Genomic DNA, 22,659 nt, shown 5'->3' with positions numbered 1-22,659 from the left:
GCTGCTCGTCGGATATTATTTACAGAGTATCGTCATCATCGTTTACAAACAATTAATTTTTTTAATTCCACATAGGATAAAGCACCTTTTCATGAATTCTTTTGGAATTACACTCAAAACGATTGAACTTGCACTTTTTTTAAAAAAATTCATCCAAGACGCGCGCTTATATACAAGTACAAGGCAGTTATACTCTCATTGATACTGTCGATGAGACACGTCTTTCTTCCAAAATCGTTTTTATTTTATGCGATTTCCATTTTCTTCACAATATTATTAATCATGACAAATACAAAAATCCCTCGTTATCATCAAAATCACATTGACTAGTTTGAAAAGCTATAAGCATCGTTTAATTAAGACTCTTTCTTCTTCATGCTTAATTCGTATTTGAATAATTTTTTTTTTAATAAATAACCGATGCGTGTCAAACAATAGCAACCGCGTCTTTTCAGTAACCAATCGCATTCCTAATTATGAATTTTATTTTAAATAGGTAATTAACAATTACAGGTCTTTTTCGCTATGTCCAAAATTTAACCTTACTTCATAGGAAGACTCCAGATTCTCAGCATTAATACTTTTAATCTTGCTATTTGTCATTATTCAAGTACCAAAATAAAAAAAGAGAAAAGATGGAAAAAGTAAATATCTTGCGTCTTCGGCAAGAGTAAAATATATTTATCAACTTTTGTGCAAAGATATTATTATTATAATTGAAAGAAGAATTAATGCAAATTTCTTAAAATTCGTTATTTTTTTTCATATCGGGAATGTTCCTTTCGGGTTTGATTATTTTCAAAAATTTCAAGTCGTCTCGTTTTAATATAATAAAAACGATCAAAAAGCAAAATTATCAGTCTTGTATGATCATTGAAAGAAGCAAGAAAGAGGAAAAATAATCTTCTTCGCCATCAAAACGCTGCTGCTGCCGTTTACATGCTTGGATTTTTTGCTCCATTCGCGTCATTTCAGTCGGTCGAACTGGTTGGAAAACATCGAGGCGGCGAGAAGAAGTGCGACGTGGGTTGAATTCTGAAACAGAAATTAATACGTGCCATTAATACGCTGGCCAGGGACATTTTTTTCCTTAAAAATAATTATACACGCGCTGCCATGATGGATTGTGATGATGTGAAAATATTTCGCTTGGCAATGTTAATATCAAAAAGGCAGAACGATAATTACACGTCCCCTCTCCTGCGCTAATTTTCGGTTCGAGGGACAGCAAAGGTCGACTTCCGTTTTTCGTTTGAAAAATGTAAATCACTTTTGTGCGGCTGTCAAAATATCTGGTTAATCAAAAGCGTCGGGATTAGAATAAGTGAGTAATGACACAGGATAAAAATGTGAACACTCATTCCAATTAATGAGGGTTGAGAGGTTTTTTTCCGTCTATTTTCTAAAAGCTGCAGCACCGGCTAATGTGCAACAATGGAGATGTTGATGGACGCGGCGGACGTGTTATTGTGATCGCGATTGTGCTGCAACTTTCCTCTCTCTCGTCAAGGCTTGATTCTTTTTGCGTGCGAAATTACAGGCTGTCGTCGCGCGGCCATTGCGCGCGAATAATTATACGCGAGGAAAAATAAATGGCGCAGTGAGATGTGTCATTAATTCTCGATGAATAATCATGCACGCCCGCGACTGACTGCTGATGGAATGCTGAGGCGAGCACCAGCAATCCGATCGCTCGCAGTCGCAGATATTTTTATTCGCGCAGTCAATCCGAAAGGAGGAATTCGCACGCCCATGTGCGCCGCGCCGGATTGATGGAAAATTGATTGGCGAGGAATATGCCATGCAAATTTCCAGCCGAGGTCGTTCACACTCACAATGAGTCGGGCTTTGGCCGCTCTTGGACTTGAAACTAACTGTGAAATAAAATGTGTATAGAAACTGCTGATTTTATTTTTGTGAACGTTTTGTAAACATTTTTTTTTATATATATAAATGAAGCAATTTATAATTATTGTAACTTTCATATAAATTTAAGTTGTATATTTAATTAGTATTTGTATTTTGTTTATTTGTCCACAATGTTTACATTCAATTGTTGAAACAATTTATTCGAGAAAAATCAAATGTTGGACAAAACGGCACCACAACAAGCAGGAATTTTGCAAAAACTTCTGTGATAAAAACATCTCATCGGCCACAATGATTAAATCATTAAATCAAATACAATTACTAATTTTATTTTACTTTATTAATTATTTTAGTAAATAATTAAGCTATTAAAAAATTTAAATAAAAATTAAAATAAAATATTATTAAAATAGTTAAATAAATATAGTAAAATTAAAATCTAAACCATAGCAGATTTTGGAAATGAAAAGCCCGATCGCTTTTCATTTCCATGATCATCTCCTCGAGTGTCAACTTCTTCAAAAACATAGCAGATTTATTTCAATTAATTATATGCATTTATGATACTAAAAGGCTTTTTGAAATAAATTTAAAATGAAAATTGTAGCAGTTTTTTTTAAGTTTTTAATAAGTTTTTTAATTGCATATAATTCAAATTCACAAAAAAAAAATCAGACCACCAAGAGCCAGCAACTTTTGAAGAAAATATCTGAAAGAAATTTCTCCGAGTTTGCACTCTTTGCAAGCCGCTTTTAATTAGATTTCTTTCATGCAGAAAGTCGAGGGCTAATAATACACGTGGGTATAAAGCCCAATAAATCAAGGAGCGGGTTCGAGCACAAAGAGTTATGGCAAGAAGTGGCTCGTTGATTGCAAAACTTTTCTCTTTCTCTCGCTCTTTTAAAGTTTCGTGCGAGACACGACGCGAGAGGGTTAAATTTTTCGTGATTAATGCACGTGAACTCGGTTAAATCCAGATTTGCGTAAATAAGTACGATCAAATTATCTCTCTCTCGGAACAATAATTACAAAAACATGGAACAAGTTTCCGACTTTCTGCGGTCGGGATGATGTTGTGGCCGCGACGTTTCTTGTATATATAATTACGGACGAGCAGCACAGCAGCCGTATATATAATCCTTCATTAGGCATTCCCTCTTTGCTGCTGACTGGACCGAGCATTAGCAATTTCCTTTGATTAGTCGAGTTTATGCAGCTCTCTCGCGGGCGAAATTATTTTCAATTATTCATAAATGCGAGAGCGCAGCAGCGCCGGTGATAGCAAGAGTAATTTTTTGCAAGGTTAACTTTTTAACCTCTCCAGTCATAATCCATCAAGCGGCCGAAAACAAAAATAAAAAGAGCTGCCGCGGCGCGTCAATCAACATTAATGAATGCGCGAGGCAGCGCTCTTTTGCGTGCCATCGACACAGCCAGGGTATTGTTTTTGGCCCGGCGCGTGATTAATTGTGCATCCTGCTCTGGAGGTGGGTGTCGCACAAATTCGCGCCGACAGGTCTTAATTACTGCGAGCTGCAGTTCGACGATGTACCAAGGAGCCGATCGAACGTCAACGCAAAGTCAAACAAACAGCCCGTGATGGAAAAGAGGACCCAAATGTTTTCCTTTAATGAAGATCAGCACTTTATTTTATAAAAACAATATGATTTTTATTCAGTGCTCCGTTGCAGCTTGCCAAGGTTTAAATTAATCCTTTCCTCAATGTCAGTTCTATATATTTTAATTAGTTTACCATTTATCTTTACAATCAAAACTCTTCGAGAGTGTAAAATTTCAGTTAACACAAATTTATATTACAAAATAATCAATAATCAAGGCTATTGAAAGTATGGAACCATCTATTATTTGTTATTTAACTCAAAACCTATAATATGAATACTTGACGTTCCTGTAAATGAATATAATTTAAAAGAAAACAAAGTAACTTGTTAAAAATCTGTAAGAAACAAAAATAAAAATAAACAAATGAGTTTTTTTACAAACTTAAAAATTAAATTTAATATTTAAATGAAAATTTAATAAATAAAAGTTTATTAATTATTGTTGTAAAAACAATAAAAGGAAAATTTAACAATTAAATATGTTATATATTTTTATTTAGTTTGCATTTAAAAAATGGGTAAATTTTAAACATGTTTACTCATGATACTGTATGAGCTATGCAACCCTTTCTTTCCTTTGCAAATCTCGCCTCGCACAAAACATATACATAATTTCTAAATAATGAGTGCACATCACGCCCTTTCTCTCCTGCACCTCTCGTTTTTCGCCCACGTTACAGGCCAATTTCGCAGATAAATCAACTCAATTTTTACGCCCAATAATTTTTTCCAATGGACGCGCTCGCCAGCACCGGTGCGGGAATAAATTTTCCCAATACCTGACCGGAGAGAAAACTTCCCTTGTCGGGGGCGCAGGCACGCGTGAAAAGTTTTTCCAATACACCATCCACGAGGGAGGGCAGGGCATTAATTTTTCATTTTTACTCCTTTGAATAGAAAAATCTGCGTGGCGAGAAAGAGAGAGAGACGCAGTTATATTCGCAAATGGCCACACAATGGTGCAGATAATAATAATAAAAGAGTGCGATGTGTAGCGTGTAATGTTTTCCGAGTGAGACAAAGAGGAAAAAATGCCGCAGCCGACTGCACGTCGCGAGAACAATTCCAATATGGTGACTTGGCAAATTTTCCGTTTCATAATAATGCGACTTGGCACGCCGCGCTGATAAAAAGCCGCGCGAATGGCGAAAAGAAGAAGGAGCAGAGGCGACGCCGTAATATCAACAAACAATGCGCGCCTAACTGCGCATTCTTAATTGACACCAAAATCAACACCTGCCGCGTTCATTACGCATCTCAGAGACAAAATTGGCGTCCGGCCCTTTTTTGGACGAGACCCCAATCGATCGGTATATTTGTTTGAATTTTATATATATTGTTTGATGCGTTTGCGGTCGCGACTTGTATTGAAAAAAATGGAGGTCACGGTGGGAGCAATTTTGAATGTGGCACAGGAGCAATCAAATTTTATACGCACGGAGGTTCCAAAAAAAAGATGAGCAGAAATTAAGGGCACAGAGAAATAAATTTGCGCACTTAATTTTTTTGTTTGGAAATTTTTACTGAAAAAAGGTATATTTTTTTTGGCCAAGTATTTTTTCCCTCCAATGAAAATTACTTTTTTTGTTTTGCATTCAACAAATTCCTTGAAACTTTTTAAATTTAGAATTATATTTTGTAAAAAAATAAGCAGTTTAGATCGGGGTTTTCCTCGTTGCAAAAATTGCTTTTATTAAAAAATTCAATCGTTTGTTAATAATAGACAATTTTTGCAACGAGGAAAAGCCCGATCTCTTCATTTTCTCGAGTGTCAATTTCTTCAAACAAAATAGTTAAATTATTTTCGACAATAGACCCATACCAATTAATAATTTAACAATTCATTCAACTCCATGAAACACAAATATACTGATTTTTTTGCTTCCCTTTTAACTTCCTTTGCGGTCAATTTTAATTCATTCGGCCGCAAAAGTGACGTCAATCAATTTTATAACAGCAGTTTTTGGCGAACCGGCAAAAATGTGATTAATCAACTTGCTCAAATGAACCGGAAAGCGTGTCTCTCTCTCTCTCTCTCTCTCTCTCCCGTTCCCCTTTCTGGCAAACCACGCATGAAAAACTAATTAATTCCGCGCGCGGCCGGAAATTTCGCGACCAGTGTCACCGCGCACCGTTTTAATTTTTAAATTCAATTGGCGCGTCCGCATGTGCGGCCTGGCGAGGGAAAAAAACGACGAGTGTTCTGCTCACCACATGGAAAAATGGCTGCAAACGAAATAACACGGGACGTGTTTCAGCGCCGAACACACAAAATCCTTTAGTGCATCATTAATCATTTATGACGTCACGGCGCGAAGAGGGTGTCGTGCCGGGTTTGCAGTTTTGTCATCCGCAGCTGAGTGACGGACGCCGTGAAAGAGAGAGATTAGGCCTCCCTCTCGTTCGGCCAGTCCTTGCGTAGACCAAATATTTATCAGCTGCAAATTAGTGGGCGCGCGCAAATCCGTCGTCAAATATTGAAAAATTGTCGTCGGCAAAGACGTAATACGCAACGGGGGTTGCGGAGGGGGTGGCATGCGAACCAATCAATCGAATTTCGCGCAGCCATGATTGCGTTATGCTTTTGTGCATTATGATGAATAAAAAATATAAAGGCTCCTGGAACGGAAATTCAGCCGAACTGACAAATATTTGTTAATTTTTACAGCGCTTTTTTTTTTTGTAGATTGTGTGTGTAGAGTTGAATCATGTGAAAATAATTAAAATTTCCAATTAAAAGTTGAAATTTGGACAGTTTAATTTGTTTTCCGAGCATTGGTTTTCTTGCTCAGTTTCTGAATCCACACGTTAAGATATCTTTTGAAAAAAAAATGACAAATGTTTTTACGCATTATGGCTTGTTTTACTTTGAAATTATATGTTTGGGTGGTTTAATTTTAATTGTAATCAGAAAATAATATATAAATTTTAAACATGCTTCAATCTTTTCAATTTTAAATTGATTTCTAGATAAATGAAATGAAATTTTTTTTCCTAAATGCAGCAATTCATATAATTCCGGTTTTCCCCGTGCAGTTTTCAATCAAAACTCATTTTCCACAACAATTTTCACGCATGAAGCCACTCACTCAGTTTTCTCTGCATGAGAGAGAAGCCGGCTGCGGTTTTTTAATTCCGTAATGAAGAAATTTCCGCCTCTCAACGGACATAAAAATATTACACGGTGCGCTATATGGGCGTGTGTATGTGTTTCGAGGCAAAATAATCATGCAGCCTCTCCGCATGTCAAATCCGAGAGGCTCGTGCTGGTCAATGACTCTCGGTTTTTTTTTTTAATACAAAAGTGAAACCGCTTATATACGAACGTCTGCCGAAGGAAACCTTGGAAATTTTTCAAGCTTAATGTCATTATCGCGTCTCCTAACTCTCAGACTTCTTGCTTAGAGAGTTTTATATATATTTATAAGCAGCTGAGAGTGATTGGTTTCGCTCGAAAAACCAATAGCAACGTCTTGCACAATGCATCAGGAAGCTTTTAATGGAGCTAACTGTAGTGCATTATCCTCACGATTTCGCCGAATAATGCCGCGTTGGTGAATTGCAAAAGCAATTGAAGCGGCATAAAGAGGAACTGCTATGTGCTCTCGAATATATAAACTGCCGCATAAGAAAGAAGCTATCAATCCGGTGATTATTATTGGGAACGTGCATTGTCCGTATGTGGCGATTTTTAACGGCGGCGAGGCGAACCGGAGGAACAGTTAGGCCATCACTCTATATGCACTTGGCGTGATATTATCATTATCGCCACACAGCAGCTCGCTCAATCAATGCAGATCGACTGGTTATTGATGGAAAAAGGCATCAGTGCAGTTGGGTTTCATTTCCTCTCTCCTGCGCACGATTTATCGTTTGTTTTCCAGGTCAACCCGGTTGCTGCTGTATTTATGTGAAACGCAACAAATCAAACTAATGACCGGTTTGCGAAAAAAAAAATATTCTGCAACACACGTATCCATAAAATGTATAAAAAATAACGGGCCAAAATGGCATTTTTTATAAATCCAAATTCTCGTATCTAATATCAAATAAAAATAAATTGCTTCATTAAATTTGAGTTTTTTTCTCATCCAATTCAATATATATTTTTCCCTCGACAATTTTAATGGACAAAAAATGTCAGCCATTATAGAAAATAAATTCCAAACTCCAGTCTCAAGTGCCACCGCATCCCGGTCCTCCCTTATAAGGCGTATTGATGATGTCAGATGAGTAATTATATTAATTATCCTCCAAAAGTATGATAAAGTGCTGCGCCCTGAGACCAACAGCCCAATGTCAAGTTTACTCTGGCGAGTTTTACATGCGTCACTCATTATTCTTGCATGTACAATTCGCTCTCAGCGAAACATTTTACAGTTGTTAATGTGAACTGTGACCCCGCATATGCCGGCCAATGAGCAGCCGCAGGTAGAAATCTGTTGTGCAGGGACACTCGAAAGGCGCAGTGACTCGACGAATTCGAAAATAAATATTCCAAAGAAAAATTTCAAAAGGTGTGGATTTTTTTTGTATTATTTGATGGAGAGAACGGAAAATCGACTTTGCCTTTTTTCGTGTCTCGCCGCGCGCGGTTCAAAAGCAATTTAGCTTCTTTTTTGACAATGTCTGCTGCGAGGGAAAAGAAAATAATTGACTGCTCGCCGCTTTTGACTTAAGAAAAGCCGCCGCACCGCCTCTTTATGTTAACTAAAAATAATAATAACAACACTAAAGGCTGCGAAAATTCCTTTGTGGGCGCGCGAAATAGCAATTTGAATTTTCGCACACAAACTTAAAACACCGCGATATTATAAAAAAATAAAACCGTCGGCGACGAGACTGACTTTGGCAAAAAAACAAATCCGGTGGCTGCGTGCGTTTTGTGCTCACGTCGGCTTAAATGCGCGATAAAATTTATTCATGAGATTTATATTCGCAAGTTTTTGCACCCGGCCACGTGTGATAGGATTATTTTGTATTAAACCGTCCGCATGAATATTACATTAGAGCCGCGGAGTCAAAGCGCAGCGCAAAGTGTCCTTTATCTAGATTTACGAGCAAATCATTCTAAAATTGCAATTTTTACGACACTCATGCGCGCACAGAGCAATTTCTTTTCAAAATGGATTGTATCAAAAATTTCTCGCTAATTTAATGATTTGGTCTCTGTTTTGTTGTTGCTTGAGAATAAAAAAAAGCGGCAGAAGTGTTAGAAGATTTCGTTTTCGGTCGGTTGTTTGGCTGCGGGCGTATATATCAGACAGAAAAGACGCGTGTAATAAAAAGGCATCTCTCATCTCTCTCTCGCCCGCTTTTATTATATATATTCCTCGGCAGAAGCTTCTTTTTATTATTACATATATATTTCTCAGCCGAGAGAGAGACAGACCTCTTCTCTCGTCCAAGGCTGGGAACTGTAATATTATTCAATTAACATATTTAGCAAGTGAGTAAGAATGGAGAGTGTTAAATTAACGCTGCATATCGAGCCACGACGTTAAATGAAAGAATAAATTTGGCCGCTAACTCACGCGCAGCAACACTTCTTCTTTATTTTCGTACATGCCTCAGAGCGCTCAGAACAGAGACTAATCACAATTCTAAATTAATAATTATAAATCACCCGTTCGGTTCCGGGTCGGCGTGTGTTGTGTATAAAGTCTTGTCTGTTCCGAGATGGAAATTCAATAAAAAAAAAAGAGAGATGAGACTTTGTATATGGGAGGTGCAGCCAAAGAATTAGCATTCGCGAGCAATATATTTTGGTCGTAATTGGCTTTTGGCGGCGATAATTCATCCCGAAAATAGCGTGGCACTTGTTGTTGTTGTTTGGAAAAATTATCTTATTTTAATCGCCGCGTGCACTCCACGGCCGTAAAACTGGAAATTATTATATTAATGCAAAATAATAACGCGTGGCTCACGCGGGATGTGTCGAAAAGCTGTAAAAATGCTTTTAAAATAATCATCTATCCGACTTGTAAAAAAGATTCATATGCTTTGTACTGAGAGCTAAGTGGCTTCAATTTCGGCCGTTCGTTACCTGCTTAAAAGCAATTTGTACTTTGTCTCGCTGAAAAATTACTATTTCGCAGCAGCAGTGAGCATTTTCAGCGAAGAGCGGCGCCGTCGTAAAATTTTATCTCCGCCAACGAGTATGACATTAAGAGAATAATGAATAGTTATGGGCCTTTAAATATCACACCGAGCCACATGTTTCAAACTCGCCAATTGTTTCAAATCGTGAATGATTGATCGAGGCGACGTCAAAAGAGGGCAGAAGGAAGCTCGAATAATTAGAATAGATAAGAAGAAGCGAAACACGTCTCTTGCTGAGTTTGCAAAAGATAAAAAGGAGCTTCTTTTTCTTTATTCAAACCTCGTTTTGAAATGAAAAAAAGGGAGCGCGCGAGATGATCCATTAGGCTGATACACCGCGGCGTTCATGTTCGGAGCAGCTAAAACAGCACTCAAAATGCGCCGGCCGGCTCTGTGTATGTAATCTTCATCTGGCAATTTCATATATGAAAGACTTCTTGCTCACGGTGTTAAATCTTCAACGACAGCTGGTGAGATGAAAGAGTGCTTGCGAGAGAGAAGAGAGAGCAGAGGGAATCCGCAACACCACGGCCGCTGAATTAAATTTTTAATAAGCCCGATGATAATGCCAATTAAGCTCTGCTGGCTGAGCTGTCTCGCGGAGCTTCACTTGAATAATTAAAAGTCACAAGACCAACCTCATCCTGCGCAATTTTTCATAATTTCAGCACAAGGTTGCATAAAATTGCGCATAGGAATTGCTTTCATCGGTAATTAGTTAATGGCAGCAGAAAAAAAGAAAATAAATAAGTATTAGAGAGGAAATTAAAATCAATTTTCGGAGATTTTTAAAAAAAAATTTTATGCGAATAATTTTCGTGATAAGAGTGCTTCAGAAATTTAGCTCCATATTTTAATAACGGTTTTGCGAAAAACATCAGCCTAACTTTCTGTTATACAGAAAATAAATTTCAACCTCCTTAAGGCGTTCTCGCCAAGCCATTTTTTTTTTTGCGTTTTTCCTCTCTCCAAAAAGCCCCTCACTTTGCGCTCTCTCTTTCCCTGCCAGCCCAGCGGTTCTAATTGAAAAAAATTAGGGAGGAAAGAGGGCGAAAAAGCAGTCACACGTGTGCCGCACAGTTTCCAAGCCGGCCTTGCGTGAACCGCTCCTCACTTTTGCTCCTGGCGAGCTGCTTGCCGGATAAAAGCTAAAAAGACGCGAGGCGATGAAGGAGCAAGATTCGATCCGAGAGCATGCGATGCAGCATCCAGGGCCGGGCGTTACTTTTTTTTTATATATGATATAAAAGCGGTGCGCGCTGTCTTGCCTTAGGGACAACATACAGTGGATCGGGCGCATAACTCTGCTCGCAATATCGTCCTCGTATAATAAATTTTATGATTTAATATCCTATTTGCATGGCCGAGAGTCAGAGAGACATTATCGTTATGGCCGGCAGCAATTTTTCCGCCCAGAAAGAGAAAAATGTGAAAATAAGGCCGCTGTGTGTTCTTTTCTGGCGACGTCAAAAGGGCACGCAAAAGTAGGGGGCCCTGGAGCGCGCGTGTTGAATTATTAACATCATTGTTTCCTACTTTGGGCCGCCACTTGTTTATTCGGGAAGAGGGGTCGAAATTTTAAATTCCTCCTCTTCCTCGGCGCCGGTGACAAATAAATTACATTAAAAGGAGCGTGGGGAATTTCAAAATGATATCTCCGGCGCAGCTCGGCTCGTTACGTACGCCTGTCCAGGCTCATTTAATAATTGACCGTTCCAAGTTGCGCTCCGGTGGGCTGCTTTTTACCACGGGTTGTGCCAAAAATTCGCCACACTTTTTTGCAGAGGCAAAAAAACGGGAGCGGCCAAAATTATTATCATCAGGATGAGAGAGGAAATTCCCAGAGGGATATTTTGAGACCAAATTGTTTCAGTCTAGCTGCTTTATGGAGCGAAATGAGGAAAAAAAAGTGCTGGATAAAGAGAGCAATTTTCACTCTAGAGCTGTTCTGACCAAAAAATACATTTTTAATTTCAATTTTTTTTTGAAAATACACACAGTTATATGAATTTAGAATATTTTTATTCATAAAGAAAATTTTAATTCTGATCTCGATCCTGTTTGAATTTATAGAAACGCGCGTGTTTATGAAGAGGCTCAAGTTCGTTTCCACCCTGGGGGCAGTTTTAATTTTTTTTCCTCCAGCCGCAAGGAATTCGGACAATTCTTTCAGGCAATAAAAGAACTTCCAACAAATCTGGCCGACCGTTTCCAGCTTTCCTCAAAACCCATGTCAGCCGCGGGCGGAAAGCCCGAGTTTTATTTGCCAATTCGCGGCCGAGTTGTTTGTCCTTTTGCATGCAGCTGAACACACGCTTTCTTATTTATTTCTTTTCTTCCGCACGTATACTTTATAATCCCGGTTCAAACGCAGGAATAAGCAGGCCCAAATACACGACCAATTTTTTCCTCCATTCTTTCCTACTGCATGCGATGCTCACAAGAAGAAGAAGAAAAGAGCGAGAGCCTCCCCTGGTCGTCTTAGCTGCAGGCTTTTGTATTACCTTGAATTATAGACCAGTGTGTGTGCCTCCTCCTCGCTGCTTTTCTTCTGTGTGTAATATTTTGACAACAAAAAATAAAAGCAGCCGGCTCCTCTGGCCGAATGCTGCGCGTGATATCAATATCTCGGCGGAGCACCGCATGAGCTGCTTTGTGCCGCGGCCGGATTAAATTGGAATACAATATCCAGTTCTCCTGATATGTATTAGGAGGTGGTCGGCATCAAACACGGCCAAATTCGATTTTTAACTGTAGTTTAATAACACGGTGGCCAGGCTGGCCGCTCCGAACCGATAATTACACCAAAGGAGCTGCGTGGTTTCGATTATAATTACAAATCCGGCGAGCAAACCAGAAGCCACTGCGCGGACAAAGACCAACTTGCCTCCACCTCTTTTCGATTGTGTTTGGTTTCGATCCAATTTGAGTAAACACCGGCGCCGTCCACACAGCAGATGAGAATCGAGTCATAAAAGCGGTTTTGCTGCTTCTCCGGAGCAGAGGACAAGTCGCGGTGGACGTGTTTGCAGAATCAATTACGCAAGAGACTTTTCGGTGTAAAAAAGAAACAGGTCGATTTCCCTCTCCAGAATATAAATTCCTTACTTGTATTTTATTAGAGAGTGAACTTTGCAGCTCGACGCCGACGGAAAAATCGAAGCTGTTAACATTTTTACAACGCGAAAACCCTGCTCGCTCTATCGATGCACACAGAGACAGGAAATTGATAGTCCTTGATGCGGCTTCGGTTCGATTTTCGAAACAGAATCATTTGAGGCGGCAAAAAGAGCTGCTGCTGCTTGGTATTATTTTACGGCGCCGGAACTTTTTTGTGTTCTTTTTATCATAGACACAGTTGATGGCCTTTATTGACTTTGACTAGGAGGGCAGCCAGCCACAGGTTAACACACAAAGGCTCAAGAAGGGTTAGTAAAAAATTTTAAACCCAAAAAAAAGCAAGGAGGCTAGTTTTGTGTCTGCAGGCGAAACCCGCAGAATCATCGTGACTCTTATCACGTGGAAAGCGGCGAGGAAAATAAATTTGATGTGAGCTGCTGTGTTGGATGTGTATCGGCAAAAGGAGAGCATTTTATATCAATCAAAGGGATCAAGCGAGACTTAGCGCGAAAAAAAGGAAAGAAAAGAAGAGGCCGAGCGTTAATCCGGCAACCGGCAATTAATTCGGCAACATTCCGGAGTTTGCCACCATTTTCTTGAGATTCGGTGTATAATAATTATTTTTTTATTTCATTATTTTAATCTCAGCCTGCTGGATTTACCTTCGGTGTGTTCATAATGAATGGCAGCCAGGCCACGATAATAAAACGCCCTTTATGCAGACAAAAAGAGAACCACCGTGCTGTAGGTAAAAATTTTCAAAACATTCTTTAGCACTTAAAAATTCTCTCCCGCTCCTTTTCACATCAGCACAGTCCCTTTTTGTTATGTTGTAAACCACCCAGGCAACTTCACTATTTTTCTCTCTCTAGGACTAAAAAGAATTTTGTGTACACGCAGGAGGATGTCAAGGATAAGGGATGGGGGAGAAGAGGAATCGTATGTGATGTGTGACGTCACACGCGATGGGGATGCGTTTTTTTCCTTCCACAAAAGCCATGTGGGTCGCTGAACCAGCTAGATAGACCTTCAACTAGGGTGCCTAGCGACCAAAAGTAAAAATTTAAAAAAAAGGTACACAAAGAACATTCACAGGCAGGGGGGACAGGACGACGCCACTTTATAGATACCTGAGGGTTGGTGCCTGAATCATTTTAATATATTTTATATAAATTTTTTTCCCAGATTCACATAATTTCACGGCTGGCTAAGTATGGCGGCGTCCTTTCGCTGTAATTTATAGTCTGATAAATTTATTCCGATCCATTAATTCCTCCAACTCCGAACCACAAATAATAAATTTCACCGGTAGGCAGTCTTACCGCGAGGCAAATGGATTATTTCTCTCTAATTTTATGCGTGATAAAACGCTCTCCTCATTCGGGCGAAATTGTGTCAGTTGTGATTCAGCAAGAACGTCGTTCAATTACGAGTGATTCTTCTTTCTCCGCGACTGCTCGACGTCGCCCGTTTTTTTTTTATTCTTTCTCTCCCTTTCTTATCGTGATCGCAACAAGCAGACAGAATTTGCTGATGGAACTGCGTTATTATTCTCCAGATTGAAGCCGCCCGATAAGATGAAAAATAAAAATCTGGCCGTATATAGAGGAGGAATTGCTTTTCTATTATTTGAACGACGAGCAGCGGGCTGTCCACGGACAACAATTGGGCTCCAGCCTACTGCATTTTCCCTCCCGACAAATCCATACAACCGCACCGCATCATTCCAAATAATAAAACAGCATCTCTTTCAAGTTATTTCGAGCACTGCAAATTACAATTAGTTCGGGTTCGGGACGAGAAAGGAAATCAGCTGCTCGGATGGAGGAATAAAGGAAAGAAATTCCTCGGCTGCAGCTTTTATAGGACTCTCAGTGTCCTGATAAAATGTTATTTATTGTTTAATTAAAGCCGAACAAATTCCTTTTCCTCCTCACCAGAGAGGTATAATTTGTTTTTTCGAATGTGTCCCTTTGCTTTGGGTAACACGTGGTTTTTGTTTGAGATGATCGGCAGAAAATCGATCCAATTTCGGCGCCGAGTTCCTTTTGAAAAGGCACACATATTTCGTGATTACATATAGAAAAAGCGGAGGAACTCGCTTTTCTCGCTCCCATGTGTCTGGCGAAGCTATCAAGTTTGGGAACCCTTAGAAGAGAGCGAGACGGTGGAGGCAAAGTGAGAAGATGAGGCGCACATTGTTTATACTCGAGCCCCGCAACCCTCCTCGCCTTATTTGACACTTGCTTCTTCATACATATACTCTTGTGCACGGCGCGAAGAGAGAATTTTATCAAACACCGCGGAGGCCACGGGAGATCGAACAATGCGTATGTTCTCCTCTCTCCTTTTATATTCGAGGGTGGCTTGAGAGAGATCACGAGCATGAGACTTTCAAAAGAAATTCTCCGCTCGCAAATTAATTATTCATTCGCCATTCTTTAAAGAGCGCGGAGGAAATTTCTGCTTTAACGACGACGACGACGACCAACCACCTCCTTTTCCTCTTTGCCTCCGTGCACGGCCTTTGTGTGCGCGCATAATATAAAAGTTAAGGGGAACATTAATTGGAAATTTTGACGTGTTTATCCAGCGGCAAGGCGAGAGTCTGAGTAGCGCACAAGTTATTACTTCAAATCGTTTCTTTTTAGGTTTCGCTCCATGAAGAGGGAAATTTTCCAAGACAATTAATTGTAAATTGGAGAAGAGAATTGAATAATTTTTATTAAAAAACATAATGATTAAAATAACTTTTTTAAAAGCTTAAATGAAAAGGAACACCTAAGAAATATTTCAAATAAAAAGGCATGACAAAAAAATTTGTTTAATCCTGATAGAGTAATAGTTTTAATAATATTATTTATTAATTTTAATATTTTTTATATTTTTGTTTAAAAATTTGTTATATTTAAATAATAATGTTGAATTTTAATAATTAAATTTCAAATAACTTATTTTCAATGAATTGCATTTTTAAAATGCTTTTGTTGTGAATATTATATAAAATGAAAATATTAATTACTTATTTAATATTTATAATTTTTTTTATTTTTATAATTGTTGTTAATTTGACTTTGAAGTAAAAATTACTTTTATTCTGACTCCAACTCAATCAAGCTCTACAAGCCAATTTCATTCGATTTTAATGGAATAGGAAAGTTGTTACGACAGAGCAATCGCATCTTCATTTCCGAGGGCGCAATTCGATTAACCTCTCCGTCTCTCTTTGCGCGCAGACAAACGCACGGGGCCATAAATCGCGAGCCGTTTGTCGCTTGCGTAAACGCCGCTATTGTGTTTTGGTGTTGTTGTGCGTCGGTCGGTCGTTCACTGCTCGCTGCGAACACAAAACGCGAAATTGCTCGCGATAATAAAGCACCGCGCATCGAAAATTCCACGTCTCGTGAAAGCGCGCAACAGACAAGAAGGCGGCGGACCTGCAGATTTATGTATCTCGAGACACAAAAAGCGATTGAATCAAATTATTGTAATGATGCACGTGACGTGATTTTTCGCACCGGGGGAAAGGAGGAGGAAATTACCTTTATGCGTCTTGTTCGTTTTGCGCGCAAAAGGGTTAAAACTTTTAATACGCCCACAGCAGAGGGCCAAATTAAAATTGCGGCTCTCTCGGCTCGACGCGGCTAATTTGGCACTACCGCCCGCGAGCGCGTTATTTGATTAGAGAGGCCGAGGCGGCTCACGGGCCTTTATTTATGATGTTTATGTACGAATGGCAGCGGAGAGCAAAGTTTGTGTTTTATGTGCGCTCAACCCCCCACAGCAGTTTTATACTCTTCACTCGGCGTGCTTGTGCGCCTACCGAGATCGATAAGGGACACCCAAATCCTCCGCCAAAGCACGCCTTCGCACACACACACCGGTCTGCGTATTTTATATACAAACGCGCACCTCCTTTTCCACCCTTTTGTTCCGGGGGTGTCAAAAACGCGCGGCATTTCATCTTTCTCGCCACTGCTTTTAATTATTTATACGCAGCAGACGCGGATAAGTATGATGCCGGCTAATTTTCTATGGATGAAAGAGACGGGATAAATCTGGCGTTGAGAATTTCAGCACCTCTCCGCGTGTCGTTTTGTTTTTGCCAAGGGGGAGTTGTGTAATTAATTCTATATTGCGCGATGAAATTAAGACTGTGAGAGCTGCGAGGAAGATTTTCAAGGAAAGTCTAGAGCCGCGGCTTTCGTGCCGGGTATAGTGAAGCTCTTTTGCTTGTGGGTATTAATTTAATGGTGCGGCATTATCAGCAGGCGCACGCTGCATTAAGAGAGAAGAAACCCTGCGCTTTGTCTTGTTTCTTTTATTGTTTTAATCATTATTTTGCCCTTCAAAGTTTATTTGAAAAAAAAAGTAATGGAAGTGAAAAGATTGGGCTTTTCCTCCTTGCGAAAATTGTTTTTATAAAAAACAAATGACACTTCCAGTTTCGATCACGTTATGCGACCCTAATTCATTAGGAAGAAAAATAATCAGCAAGATTAAAAAAAACCACCACATTTAAACCGGACTTGTAACTTCTTCTCAAATAAATTTATACTTAATAAAAAAAGCAAATTCAAGCACCAATCAATGTTTTAGTTTTATTAAGATTTTAATTTTGAAGTTAAAATGTTGTGGTGCTTTTCAATTTTGATGATCTTTTTTTAATTTTCTTGCAGGTGAAATAGGGTCGTAGACCTTGACCGAAAATTGTAGAGCCACTTGTTTTTTTTTTAATATAAATAATTTTTGCGACAAGATAGTCTCCTAGAGTGTCAATTTCTTCAAACAAAAAGTATTTAATTAAATATTTTTGTTTAATATTTGAGTTTAAAGTTGTAAAGAGAATTAGTTACAATTTTGTTTTGTGTTTTGTTAAAAAAATTAAAGCTCTGGCTGGGTAAAATTTGAATTTATTTTAAGTTTTTCAAATGAAGGTTCATAATTTCAATCAGAAAGTGCAATATATCCTTATTTTTATCTTTCTGAATACTAATTTACATTCTTCAAGAAATTATTGATTTGATTTCGATAATTAAATTTTATTTTCCCTCAACACATATCAGGGAAAAGAAATTTAGAATTAAATTTTTATATGAATGGGAATAAAATCTGTAATCTTTAACGCTTCTTAAAATAGTATTGAAAACAGTATTATATAAATTTTTACCGGAAATTGATTTGCTTTTGCTTTTTGTTATTTTTTCTGAATAACAGGACACATATTTCATCAAAAATTGTATAACCGCTTTAGATACACAATAGGGCGAATGGATACTTCAAATGCCTCAAGTGTTATTTTTTTTGTGTAACTCTTGTATAAAATTCAGAAAAAAAATCTTCTCAGTGCGCAGACAATTGAATGGTAAAATGATCCCCGGAGCACCCCACGTGAGGGACGAATGTATTACAAAAGAGGCTAGGAGTGTCTGCTCTCTTCCCCGAGTTATTTTAACATAATAATGCAGTTTATCACGAAACCGCGCGCAAAAGTTGCGATATATTCATAGAAGAAAGGCTCGAGTTACACACACACGCAGCGGCGGCAGCGCAGACAATATTTCAAATCCTCTCTGTTTAAACTTTCATAAAGTGCCGCAACAGCCCTTATCCGCCGCAAAAGGAGCAAAACTGGCACAGCACACACGCGGCGGCACCGAAAGTACCCAAAGGTGAAAAGCTTTTCTGCCTACGTACGAAGCAGCGCATTAAAATATATGATAATGTCTCATTTGTATCGCGCCCGCTTTCCCTCTCTCGGCACAATTGAATTAGCCCCCGGCATAGAAGTGCGTCGGTGACCCCGAACGTCGCGCAACTTTTTCCAGCTGCGGTAATAATGGCGCGGTACAGGTGATACCGAACACCCCGGTGTGTGCTGCTCTCCGTTTTATTGGCAGGGCGGAGAGGGTGGTTTTCTTGTACGTCTCAAGGGGTAAAAACCAGCGCGCACACACCTAGCTTTTGCCCAAGAAGAAGAAGAAGAAGAAGTGGGAGCAACTAATGGGGTGGTGGAACTTAGCCGAGTGAGCAGAATTTCTAATCTTGATCCGCACCGCCGGCGAAAGGCTGCTGTGGAAAAGAATTTATACATTCTGCGGCCTTGGAATATCACCCTCATATCTCGCGCACAGCCGGGGTGAAAATCGATCGGCTAAAGAGCGGCTTGTTTTGTGTTGAGAAGCAAAACAGCGAGCACAAGACACGGAAAGAGAGGCTCTTTGTACGTCTGTGCGCGCATTGATAGGCCGGAGAGAAGTTTCCGAATTTAGATCTCTTGGGCGAAACTTCCGCGAAAGGAGGATTTATTAGCGGAGAACTTTCGGGAAATATCATCAACAAACACGCTTTAAATTCCACCACCCTGAGGGAAATTTTCGGCCTCGGTCCTTTCCATTTAGGCAACCCTTTCTTTCGTGGCACCAGCGCAGCGACAAATGTGAATAATAAATACAAACAAATGACTGCAATTTGATCGTGCACGGGAGTGCGAGTAGGGCGGCGCTGCTTTTTCTTTCTTATTACGCTCGGCACTGCTGCTGGGGCCCCCACCTGGGAAATTTGTTTGGGAAAGTTATTATTGCTGTCGCCAGAAATTGGTTTATTCAACGTCGGCGCCGCAACCTCTGGCTGAGGCTCAATTATGGTGGAGCAAGGCTATGTATGTTTGGTCGCAACACAAAAAAGTAGTGCCTTTGGACCAAGAGAAAAAATTAATTTACTGTAAAAATTGTGCATTCGTCACACGTGTGCTGTGTGTACAAAAGAGCAGTGAATTCAAAATGAGTTGGCACTTCTGCAGCGGAAATTTGTTGTTTCTTTCAATTTGAGTTTGAAAGGGTTGAAAGAGTTATAAGTTGGATCGTAAATTATTTTCCCAATTAGCCATTTTGATACCACCGAAGTGCCCCAATGAAGTTGAATTAATTTTTACAATTTGCAATTAACGTTATTTCTTCTCCTAAAATTTTAAATTAATTTCCGACCTAATAATTTATTATAAGATTTACAGATGTATATCAGTTTATAGGAGAGTAAAAAATTAGAATATTAGGACACATACCAATTTATAAGTTATATTAAAAAATTCAAAAAAACAATTTTTTTAGCATAAAATATAATCTATATTTTTAAATATTAAAAAAGTAAAACATGAACTTTTTAATTTTAAATATTTATTTAATTTAAAAAATAAATTAATCTCAGTCTCTTAGTCAAATGTCAGTGTTTCTCGGTACAATACACGATTTCTGCGCATTGTTGGTGGTCATTCTTGTGTGAATTTGCAGCCGCGGCTGAGAAAGTGCCGGATTTCAAGGCCCTGCCGACCGCTGTTTAAGGAATTCGAACCATCAATCAGCTCAGCGCGGCCGGTCTGTCCGCCGGTTGTGGAATTCGTTCTGCACTCGGGCATGATATTTGAATGATTGTCTAATATCAGTAATTTTCCTGTCAGGGGCTCATGGTACTAATATTCACAAACAAAATTAATGCACCAGGAAAATCTTTTAGGCAGGAAAAGTAAATTCTTGATTCAAATTATAACCTAAATATATAATACGTATTGTTTTTCTTAGCAGCCTTAAATCATATTTCATATGCTATGGTAATTATCCGATCCTTAAGAAACCCTTTCAACAATTACCAATGAATTTTTCACATGGAAATTCGACCATAAACGCAGTCAAATGTTCTTGATATAAAAAATGAGGGTAACCGCGCGCCATCCAAATTAGGGAGGCATTAAAATAATTAAATGCCTCTCTCTTACTGCGCCGATAAGTTTCATATATACCAAGGTGTGTGTGTGTGAGATTCACCCACCTCTTGCAGACCAATAAATAATCGGCGTTTTGGCATTTTCCTCTCCGCACTCGCAATTATCCCTCCGACTCTCGAAACCTTCCATTTTCCCAAAGTGAGGTCACCGGTATAAACTGTAATTGCACGGGATCTAAAAATATGTAACGATTTATTAGCAGTCCCGCGTGGCCTATATTTATAAAAAAGGAGGAAACTCTGGATTTTCTCATGCTTTTTCTTATATATATTTATGAAAAGAGAGGAAAGTTTGCCGCTTTTGAAATATATATGATGCATTTTTGCGGCATAATTGTGCTGAGTGCGTTGTATATAAAAAGAGGCTCCTCCGCGAAGCGAAGTGCGGCCAAGAAAGTTTCCATAATGTTGAGAAACTTTTTTAATTAACCCCGAACTATGAGCGGAATAAAAAGCGGTCGAATTTCCCCACTCTTGAGAAAAAAGAAAAAAAAGAGCTTTAAATAAAAGCTACTTTTGCGTGAGCGCAGAAAGCAGCTTTTCCTTTAAAAACAAATTTAATTTTTCAACGGAAATGAAAAATTGATATACTATAAAGATCCGTTATGAAAAAGGCTCTCTTTCGAAAATTCCAATTTGTCAAGAGAATAAATTTCGGGCACTTAAATTTCAATATGTGGCCAGTTGTTGTTCGACACGGAGAGGCCATAACTCATTCGGCTGCATCCCGAATTCAATAAGAGCGTGCGGGAGCACTACTTTTTCTTCAATATTCTCTTTCTTTCTTGCTTGGCTGCAGGATGATGCTGCTATATTTTATTATTCAAGATAGCACATACGCGTCTCCTTCCTAATAAACGGGCAGGCGAGAGACGAGGAGAGCGAGCGCGTCTCCTAAAAAGTGGATGCCGTGCGCGCACCATGTTTTACCATACAATTATCGCTCTTTTATAATAGCTGAACCAGTCAGAGTCTGGCCAGCGGAGCCATCATGGACGGTGTTTATGAAGAAAAAGAAGAAGCAGCTCTGTGCCCTAAGGGAGCTACTGCAAAGTCGGCTCTCGCGAGAAGCTGTGGCAGCAGAGCTGGAAAAGGATTCTTATAACTTTTTTATTATAATTCCTTATCCATCCCCGCGCACGTAATCACTGGTTAGAGAGCATCCACATTTATTTTAATGTCGGCCGCGTGTAATAATAACATTCGGAGAGTAAGACGGAGAGGAATAAAAAAATTATGAAAGACGAATGTGAATAAAAATAACACATAAGTATTCCCAGACCGCCAATTATATTTTCTGATATCAAAAAATAAAAAAAAATATGGTCGATTTCTAATTTCTGTTTGAAATATTATTGCTGGTTGAAAGCAAAAAAGTGTATTTATTGGCCGGATGAATAATTTCCGAAATTCCGTGCAAGCACCTGTCTCCGGTCGTACTTTTCGTATATTATCGTAAAAAGCAAGCATGCATGACAAACCGGCATTAAATTCGAGTGAAATATTTTATGAAAAACACAAAGGCTCCGAATTAATTAATTTTTTTAGGAAATCACCTCCAGCTCTTTTGCATCGTTTTCTCGCGAAAGGAGCTTTATTGGCGGCTGTAAAATTCGTACGCCGCGCTCATCATGAAATTAGAGTCGGATGCTCTCGTTTTATTGTTGGGCATGCAGAAAAATGGACGGCAGCTGCCAAAATGTGTGTTTCGTGACACCACTGTTCTTTTTTTTTATAATACCGTTCCTCCAGCGCAGCAATCATAATAATAATGAGCTCGGGCCTATATTTTATTATATGTTTCTGGCGCATATCTACATTTGTGGGCCACAACACGCGCGTCTCTCATTCTTCGCCTTTTTCTTAATGAGGTTTTTCGTTCTTTTTTCTAGCCATGGCCGGGCGTAATTTGCACCGCGCCGGGGTAATTAAAGTAGGCAAATTTCGATCCGTGCCGTGCTTTGCTTCAGGTGTGTGGAGGATCATTAGGGGAGATAATGAGCCGAGAGAGTTGGAGGAATAAAAGTATGGCACTCGCTTACGCCGGCTTTTCCGGAACTGCGGCAGCTGATAAAAATCCCGAGTTGTTAATTATTGTGGGAAATTTGCTTGTTTGGCGCAGCGTGAGTCTCCGAAAAGTTTAAAATTATGCTCAAAAATTAATAAA

General features: G+C 39.2%; 1 protein-coding gene across 1 annotated transcript in view; it reads right to left on the bottom strand.

The window, feature by feature from the left end:
* Window positions 1–376: 376 nt before the first annotated feature.
* The window catches only part of LOC132195188 (toll-like receptor 7), a 34,357-nt gene continuing 12,074 nt past the window's right edge, over window positions 377–22,659 (bottom strand). Inside the window, exon 2 of the mRNA XM_059617011.1 lies at window positions 377–1,035. The gene's annotated coding sequence lies outside the window, so the exon portion shown is untranslated. The remainder of the gene's footprint in view (window positions 1,036–22,659) is intronic.

Source organism: Neocloeon triangulifer, unplaced genomic scaffold, assembly GCF_031216515.1.
Source record: "Neocloeon triangulifer isolate White Clay Creek 2 clone unplaced genomic scaffold, ASM3121651v1 ptg000009l, whole genome shotgun sequence".
Classification (NCBI taxonomy): Eukaryota; Metazoa; Arthropoda; class Insecta; order Ephemeroptera; family Baetidae; genus Neocloeon; species Neocloeon triangulifer.
The sequence above is the reverse complement of the archived record's forward strand: the minus strand, read 5'-3'. Positions and strand labels throughout refer to the sequence as shown.